Below are 6,119 nucleotides of genomic sequence, written 5' to 3'. Positions count from 1 at the left end.
TCTCCAGAAAAAAACTCTGGAATAGAAATTCTAGGTTCAGACATAGGAGTGTGAACAACAAAATCCTGTATGTTTTGAACTTTTGCAGCAAGATTATTCAGGCTGGAAGCCAAACTCTGGACATCCATGTTAAACAACTAAGGTCAGAGCCATTCAAGGGTTAAGAGGAGGTAAGAAGCAGCTAGACAGCAATTAAGGGCTAGGCAGCAAAACTCTGAGGGAAAGAAAAAAAAAAAAATTTCCCTTCAACACTTCTTTTTCTCCTGCTTCAGCCCAAACAATTAACACTTTGTGGGCCGGCTATACTGTCATGTTCCCAATGGCAGGGAATTAAACACATAACACGGGCAAAAACAGGACGAGCTCTAGGGTGATGGAACCTGAGCTGACCGCGATCCTGAACCTCAACACTCAACTAACAGCAGCCGGGGAACGTTCCTGGGGGGACTCTAGATGTCTCGCGCCAGCCGGAGATCTAGCTACCCCTATCAGAAGAATCACAGACCTATCTTGCCTCCAGAGAAATATTCCCACAGAAATAGCAGCCCCCCACATATAATGACGGTGAAATGAGAGGAAGGCACAAACGTAGTTATGAAAACAGATTCAGCAAAATGAGGCCCGCTTAAGCTAGATAGCAGAGGATACAAAAGGTGAACTGCGCGGTCAGCTTAAAACCCTTCAAAATACCATCCTGAAATTACTTGAACTCATGTGCCAACTCATGGTACATGAGTGGTAATTTCAGCCCACTAGAGCAACCAGCAGCAGAGAATTACATATCTGCAAGCTGGACTAAAAACATGAAAGCAAACATGAAACAGGGAAATCCAGACTTAGCTTGTCTTGAAGGCCTAGGAGCAGGTAGCAAAGGTAACAGAGACACACTGATACATTGATAGCCGGCAAGGGAATGACAGGAAAGCCAGGTTAAATAGGAAACACCCAGCCTCTGATGGACAGGTGGAAACCAGAGACCGCAACCCACCAAAGTCACCCAGTACCAGCCGTAACCACCAGAGGGAGCCCAAAAACAGAATCCACAACAGTCAGCACAGGGTCTCAGGGTCCCATCCTTCTTCTTTACAAAAAAGATAGGTGCCCTTGCTGGTGAGGAAGAATGATGTATGAAGCCTTTGGCCAGATTTTCATCAATATACTCCTTTAAGGCTTGAAGCTCAGGTGCCGCCAAAGGGTATACGTTACCAAAAGGAATAGCTGCCCCAGGAAGCAACTCAATGGGACAGTCATAATGCCTGTGTGGAGGAAGCTGATCTGCATTCTTCTTGTCACAGATTCAGAGAACTCTTTATATGCTGGAGGTAAAGAAAATACCTGTACATAAACAGCTTCTGTTAATGCTGAGTTGCTCCTTGTTGGAAAGATAATCTCCTTGGTCTCCCAGTTGATAATTGGGTTCTGAGAACGCAACCAAGGAATGCCTAAAATCACAGGAAAATGAGGAGAAGAAATTAGCAAAAAAGAAAGTTGCTCCTGATGATTAGGCTCCAACAAAATTTCAAGGGGTACGGTCTCCTGATCCACAGGCCCAGAGATTAAAGGTGACCCATCCACTGTTTCCATGGTAATTGGAGAGGCTCTTTGCTGAATTTCAATACCATGTTCCTTGGCATATGCGATAGCCATGAAATTGCCACCTTCACCAGAGTCAATCATAGCTGCACTGGAAATCCACTGTTCTGAACACAGGATCTTAATAGGGAGAGAACAGTGAGAGTTATTTTCCTTACGCTCCTTGGGGGGTGAAGTCATAGAAAGTGAATGCCATACTCCCCTACTGCTGCTAGCACCTTGTTAGGCCGTCTGGGACACAGGACAATTGATCAAGAAGTGGTCAGACTGGCCGCAGTAGAAACATAGACTTTCACGAAGGAGATGCTCCCAGCGCTCATTGATCTTGCGCCTCTGAATGGAATCAATTTGCATGGGCACCTCCTTCACCTCCCGAGATATTTTACCTGCAAGCTCTTTGGAAGGAAGGGAAAAGTTAGAAATACAGTTATATGCAGCAAACTTCTCCTGCCTATGCTCAGTAAGGCGAATGTCAATGCGCACACAATGCTGTATAAATGCCTCTAGCTCTTGTGGTGACTCAGAGCAAGCTAATTCATCTTTTACTATACTAGACAGACCCCTTTTAAAAATAGGCAATTGTGCATAACTGTCCTAATTTGTATCTACCGCTAATCTCCTGAATTCTGTAGCATACTCAATAACAGAATGTTTTGCCTGGCGTAAAGACAATAAAGCAGATTCAGCGGTTGCACGGTGATTAGGATCATCAAAAATTAATGCCATAGCGGCCAAGAAATCATCCAAGTTATTTAACCGTGGGTCACGAGACTCAATCATCGGATTCGCCCAGGTGAGCACTCGTGCGGTCAGCAGCATTATTACACACAATACTTTGGATCTATCATTAGGAGAACGGTCAGCATGCATATCAAAATATAGCATACATTGATTCACAAAGCCACAAAATTTGTCGCGATCACCATTAAATCTGAATGGGGGCAACTTAGGTGGGCTAGCTGGTGGCGGTTGCCCAGAGGGAAAAGTCGCTTGTGCGGCTATTTTCGTGCTTATGTCCTGAAAAGCCCGTCCATACTGGGACACTATGCCAGCAAGTTTGTTTTCCTAGGCTGCCATGCGGGTGCTTAAGTCCTGCAAAGTCTGTCCAAACACTTGTTGATTGTGTTCAAAGCTTCCAATCTTCTTTTGCAGACCTTCCACATCTTTCTGCAGTGATCTAATTATGGAAAACACCTGCTCTAGTCTGCTTTCTGCAGTCATTGTTCCAGCAGTCTCCTTTTTTTTTAGGCTACAGTATCCTGTAATTATTATAGGGGATAACTCAGGAGACTCTTTGCGTGGAAAAAGACAACTACAGGACACAGTTTTATAAGTGGTAAAGTCTATATTATCACACGGTGATTCAATCAGGTGCAGAGAGAAACTCAAGTCCACAACACTTGGAGTAAATATTAAATGCAGCTTAGCAGTCTATAGGAAACTTCAGAGGAAAATGCAATCACTCAGAAAGTCTATGAAGCACAATTATTCTTGAGGATACTTGACATGAATAAGTCCTTGCTTAGTCCAAAACACAGATAGATATGCTATAAGGCAGTTCAAATAATATCTTAGCTCAACCAGGGAGGCCTGGGTAATAGCCTCAGATTCTTGCAGAGCAGCAACAGCCTACATGTCCAGCAAATGCAGATGGAAGTAAACATGAGCAGCAGATGAAAGAGGATTACTGGAACTGGTGTATGCAGCAGGAACTCAGAGCAGAGTAGCAGGATAACTCCACAGGTTCACAGGAGCAGGTATATAGCCAGGGAGTAACCAGAGGTCAGGAGCTGGATGCAAGGCAGAGTACTCTAGCACAGACTGAAGGCTGGGGTGGAGTTTTATAGCAGGAAGACACAGTGCACATGAGACCAAAGACGCCATCTTGGAAAAGGGCAGTAATGCACAAAAGGTAATAAAAAATGTTCAGAGTCCTGACACAGTACAATAATTAAAGCAAAATAAGATGACCCTGCTCGCGAGAACTTACAAGCTACTCCCTTCACTAGTTAGTCCCCTCCTCTTCCCCAGGCCCAGTCTTTCTCGAATATGTTAGTTTCTCTAGGTCCCAGCCTACTGATCTGTTCAATTCCCGATCTGATTGTGTGGTTGCGGACTTGGCTAGACCCAGGTGGCTGTAGCTGTGACCAGAATACCCAGGGTGAGGTTTTGAGTGCAGCATCTACATTAAGTGGAGCCGTGCATTAGCACTACCAGATACCATTACCTTTCCAATCATGGGGGACATGAAGACTCTAGACTTTGATGATCTTCTTGGTGCTTTTGATATCCCTGATGCTTCAAGTTTGGATGCCAAGGAAGCTATCCAAACAACAAGTGATGAATAAGAAAACCATCTCAAACCATCAGGAATGTGTCGGATAATCTGTCTTTGGCCCACTTTGTTTCTGTCCCTGATGTTCCAGCAGTTAGCGTTATTGCGAAAAACACCAGCTGACAGGAGTCATTTGAGACATCTGAAAAGAATTAAACTCTCAATGGTCCAAATGTACTGCTGAATGGTTTTCGTGGCCCTGAAGTGGTCCCTGATCCCCATGCTGTTGGACCAGGCTATGGAAATTTTGAACCAGGATTCATCAACGGGTACAACTTATGGAGCTACACAGAAAAAATAAAATCACACAATGCAGACCTTTGCCAACTGTTACCCAGTTTAGCCTGATTTCTAGCCCCGAGCCAGAAGATTCAAAAGATATTGTTCTCAACAAGCAGAAGGTAGCAGAGTCTCCATACTTTCCACAGCCTTCCATGTACAATCCTGAAGAAGAATGCATGATCAATTCTCTTAGAAACCCCTCAGAACCAGAGCTGAGTATGTTTGATGACTACTGTAAGAAAGAGCAGAAATCTGATGGCATGGAAGCAGAAAAGGCTAGATCTGAGCAATCCCAATGTATCGTCAAAAACAGCAGCTTGCTTGGTTCGTCTATGCCTTTTAGGGATGCTCAGGACAGCGGCAATTCTCAGGATATACTATTTCCCGGTTCAAGGGACTTTTTCGGTGATGTAGCAAGTACATCAACTCTGTATTCATCTGTGCCACCTAGGCAGCGGATTAAATCTGCTCATTCTAAATTACCATCTTGTGTAGCTGCATTGATGGCCTTGCAGGCTATAAAAGTTGTGGTGGTCCCTAAGGAGGAATTTTTAAATCATTCTTAAGACGTTGATCTTTATTTTAAAGAAGGGTTTTGGATGCAGAACCACCAAATATACAGTATGTCCCAGAATCTACTCGACTTGAAGTCCTCGAACTTGTCCATGATTCTAAACTTGTTAGTAACAATGGAGTCATGAAAAAAAAAAGAACTACTGTTTTGTTCTTTTTAATGGCCTAATTGTAAGAAGGATGTGATAAAATATGTTTCCTCCTGTTTAACATATGCACAGAGCAAGATGCCACAGTCTTCTTCTCTAGAACTCCTTCAACCTCTTTCAGTTCTATCTAGGCCTTGAGTATCAATTTCAACCTACCTCCATCTAAAGAAATGACTGTTATCCTTGTTGTGGTAGGTTGGCTCACCAAGATGGCCCATTTTATTTCAGCTAAAGGGATTCCTACCACTGAACAAGCCACAGAATAAAAAGTTAAACAGATATTTAGGCTGCATGGAATCCCTGTCAATGTAATTTCTGATAATCGTGTTCAGTTTACATCAAGATTTTGGAAAAGCTTCGGGACAGCTTTAGGAGTTACTGTCAATTTGTCTACTGCCTTCCACCCACAATCCAATGGCCTCACTGAAAGAACTAACCAAACTCTAGAGCAACATCTGCGCTGCTTTATTTCTTACCTCCAGTATGACTGGGTGGGCTATGTACCATCAGCAGAATTTGCCTATAATAACTCCAAACACAGTTTTACATCCCAAAGTCTATTTTTCCTAACTTTGGCTTGCATCCAGTATTTTTTTTTTTAATCTTCCATTTAATACTTCTGTTTCTGCTGTTACAAAAAGACTTACAGAATTGCAGAAAGTTCAGAAGAAAGTAACTGAGATGCTACAAAAGGCCCAAGAAGATTGCAAAGAAGCAGCAAATAAACATCTCAAAGCCCCTCCTACCCTTCAGGTTAGTGACAAGTTTCGGCTTTCTAAAGAAAAACCTGAAAACAAATGTACCGTCTTGTAATTTGGGTCCAAAATTCATAGGACCTTTTCAAATTTCTGCACAAGCTAACCCAGTTACTTTCCGTTTAAAACTTGCTAACGGTCTGAAAAATCACCCTTTGTTCTATGTATCCTTGCTCAAACCATTCAGTGAGAACTGAGAACCCATTTCTAGGTAGAACTAAGACACTTCCACCACCAGAAAAAGTCCTTGGTGAAGAGGAGTACATTATGTATAACATTCTGGACACTAGAAGATTCAGAGGAAGTCTACAATATTTGGTGTAATGGATGGGTTACGGACCAGAAGATGATTTAAGGAAGCCGGAGTGCAAGGTTCATGCACCCAGGCTTACAAGAGCTTTATATCAGAGACATACAGAGAAGCATGGGCCT

At 43.0% G+C, this 6,119-nt stretch overlaps 1 pseudogene; it reads left to right on the top strand.

Annotated features, from left to right (window-relative positions):
• Positions 1–3,830: 3,830 nt before the first annotated feature.
• Positions 3,831–4,776, top strand: LOC143775117 (zinc finger protein 592 pseudogene; annotated as a pseudogene).
• The last annotated feature ends 1,343 nt before the right edge of the window (positions 4,777–6,119 follow it).

Source organism: Ranitomeya variabilis, chromosome 5, assembly GCF_051348905.1.
Source record: "Ranitomeya variabilis isolate aRanVar5 chromosome 5, aRanVar5.hap1, whole genome shotgun sequence".
NCBI lineage: Eukaryota > Metazoa > Chordata > Amphibia > Anura > Dendrobatidae > Ranitomeya > Ranitomeya variabilis.
This window is presented reverse-complemented; position numbering and strand designations above follow the sequence as displayed.